Genomic DNA, 3,256 nt, shown 5'->3' with positions numbered 1-3,256 from the left:
AGCTATCTCCCCAGCCCTAAGGTTAGGCATTTTTTTTTTTTGCTGCTGTACTGGGGATTGAACTCAGGACCTTGTGCTTGCCAGGCCAGTGCTTATTCTACTGAGCTATCTCCCCAGCCCTAAGGTTAGGCATTTTTAATTGCTACATACATCATGACTAGTGTATCAGAATTGTTTATACTATTTATATCTAATATCCAAAGAAAATTTACCACTAAATTCTTACAGTAGTCTGTATGCTTATTAATTGATCCCATAGGTATAATAATAGACTAACATGATTTTAGTGTCTGTTCTTTTACTAATCAGGAACATAGCAAGTACAGAATAAACGGTACAATCACTCAACGATCATGATAGCTTTTCAGAGTTAGCTGTCATGAGCTCAGATACAAATCCCATGTCAGCCAAATTGGATCCCATTCTTCATCAATATGTACTGGTGGAGGTTGTCAGATTCCTTCTAGTCCAGATCTAAATCCAATGGCCAGTAGATGAGACAGCAGCAGAGATAGAAGAAAAACCTTTAGAAATTCTGCTGAGAAGATGCCCTCTTTCTTCATAACACTTGTGTTTCCTGTGCTGAAGTAGCTGTGCGCTTTGGATGTTTAAAAAGGACGTCCTTTGGGGGTGTATTTCTTCAAGATGCTTTCAATTTCTTTCCTTCTCTCAATATAATCCTTGAACTGAGAGCTGTTCTTTTCTCCAGTTTTTATGTGTTATGTTGTGTGTATCTGTTTTAGAAGCTCTGTTAATACCTGTGGTATCTATGAGCAAGGGGGGCTGTCACAGTGAAAACTCTTGGAACTACTCCATCCAGATTCATGCTGGGCATCTAGCAGTATTTCTTCCATGTGACCATTATAAACAGAAACTGAGGCTGCAACATTGCTCCCATTCTCATTATTACTGAAGTGCACTTCTACCCAGGAGCCCTGCAGGTTCTCCTGCTATAGTCCAGGGACCCCACTCTGTGACACTGCAGCTTAGGCCACTTGACTGTGAGCATCTGCACCAAGCCATGACACCATGACAGTGCCTTGGTGATGTTCACTCAACAGCAGACCTGCTGCTCTATGCTGAGATTGATTGATTGTATTTAAGACAGAGTATACAGAGTCTCACTATGTAGTGATTCTCCTGTTTTCAGCCTCCCAAGTTCTGGGATTATAGGCATGCACCACCACACCTAGTCTCAATTGTCTCTCAGCACACCCGGAGGGTGGGGCTGTCACGGCACAGCACTGCATGGCGTGGCATGCCAGGGGTGAACCCTGGCCGCTGTGCTCTGCCTAAGCAGGCACTTTAGTCCACTGAGGTATCTGGCCAGCCCTATGCAGGGATTTATTAAGTAATACTTTTACTGCTGTATAAAGGGTATTCTTTGAGTTTTTTTTTTTTCCCTTACTGTGTGAATCCTTGACAATGAAGAATATCGTATCTTGTAGCATGAATGTATGGTATTGGCTTGCTTTGTGCTAAGGCATTAATGGTTCTGCTTTTCTTTCTTTCTTTCTTTCTTTCTTTTTTTTTTTTTTTGACAGAACCGGGGATTGAACTCAGGCCTTTGTGCTTGCCAGGGAAGCACTTACTCCACTGAGCCATCTCTCCGGTCCTAATGTTTCTGCTTTTAACAGTGTTGCTTTTGTATCTTTAGAGCAAATGTCAAAACAGTAGAAAAGTCAAATGATACCACACTATTACTGTTGAAATAGTTTTGACACTGAAGACTTTGTCAAAGGATCTAAAGGATCTTCAAGGCCCTAGAGAATGTATCTTAAAAAGCTCAACTTTAAGTTAGTGAATAGATAGAAATTTTTAAGTTATATTCTAAGTCAGAAAGTGCTTTCAGAGCTAAACTACTAAGGTTGAAAATCTAGCTACTCTTAATCAGTTATGTGACATGGAATAAGTTACCTAGTCTCTGTGTTCCTCAGTTTCTCTGTTAATAAAGTAATGTTGTTAAGAATTCTATCCAGTGAGTTGTTTTGAGGTTTAAATTAGTTAAAACCCATAGAACACTCTGAATAGCCTCTCACATGTAGTAAATATTTGATCCATGTGAGCTGCTGCTGCTGTTGTTGTAGGCCTGCCACTGAGGTCCGCCTGCTCAGATGTATTTGCTTGTTGCTCAGAAACCACAGGAAACAGTGCAAATGTAAAAAGTTGACTCCAGGAGGTGGAGAAACCTTGTGTTGTCTCAGATCACTATCCCACTGTGTTCAGGTATATGAGGGCCCCTTATAGAATGGAGAAAGGGGAGAGAGAATAGAATGACACAATAAACAACTGCATTTTTCTTTTGGTCTTTTTTGAGACAGGGTCTCACGATGTAGTTCAGGCTGACCTTGAGCTCACTTAGTAGCCCAGGCTGGTCTTGAATTTTCAGTGACCTGCCTGCATCAGCCTCCCCAATGCTGGGATTATGAGCATGCACCATTGTGCCTTGGTAATTTTTATTTTTATTAGCTTCTGTCTCTGTCTCAGTACTCTTCTCTCATTGCTGGGACAAATACCCAACACCCAAAATGAAGGAAGGAAGGTTTCAATCCATACTCGGCTGGCTCCAAAGCAGACCAGCACATGGTAGAGAGCAAACTTTTGTGGTGGTGGCAAAGAGCAGAGAGCAAAATGGAGAAGTAGCAGCAACAATGGCAACAGAAAGCGAGTCTGTCTCTCTGGCGCTCTTATGTTACATGTAGGCTATCCATCTCAGGCTGGGTGTAGCACTCACACCCGTAATCCCAGCAGTACTCAGACTCATAATCCCAGCCTTGGATCATTAAGTAATTACAAACTATAAAACTGTGCCTCAATGACTGCATGAGGCTTTGGAGAACAGATACACACAAACCATAACAGACTCTTTTAGGCTTCTTTTTTTTTCCTGAAAACTGGACTGTGATATCCTGGGGCTAGCATCTGCATGCACTGTCCATTCATCTTGGTTGAGGATAGAATGGTGTAGTGGTGTTTGTCCTCTGCTTCAAGTTGTTTGGTAAAGCAGTTTGTCTCTAAAAGAAAAAAAAAAAATAACTTTTTAAAGATTTTTGGTTGGGTGTGGTGGTACACACCCGTAATTTCTGTACTCAGGAGCCTGAGGCAGGAGGATCATTGCAAGTTTGAAACCAGCCTGGGCTACAAAGTGAGCTCAAGGCCAGTCTAAACTGCATAGTGAGACCCCCGTCTCAAAAAGACAAAAGAAAAAAAAATTTTTTTTAAAAATTTTTGCCCTGTTAGTACAAATTGCACTTCA

The 3,256-nt window shown here is 41.5% G+C and overlaps 1 protein-coding gene and 1 pseudogene across 1 annotated transcript in view; one reads left to right on the top strand and one right to left on the bottom strand.

Moving 5' to 3' along the window:
• Erc1 (ELKS/RAB6-interacting/CAST family member 1) overlaps positions 1 to 3,256 on the top strand; it is a 561,464-nt gene that overhangs the window by 144,239 nt on the left and 413,969 nt on the right. The gene's annotated exons all lie outside the window — the stretch shown is intronic.
• Positions 430 to 1,605, bottom strand: LOC105743187 (annotated as a pseudogene).

The sequence above is a fragment of the Octodon degus genome, unplaced genomic scaffold, assembly GCF_000260255.1.
Source record: "Octodon degus isolate 3935 unplaced genomic scaffold, OctDeg1.0 scaffold00104, whole genome shotgun sequence".
Taxonomy (NCBI): domain Eukaryota; kingdom Metazoa; phylum Chordata; class Mammalia; order Rodentia; family Octodontidae; genus Octodon; species Octodon degus.
The sequence above is the reverse complement of the archived record's forward strand: the minus strand, read 5'-3'. Positions and strand labels throughout refer to the sequence as shown.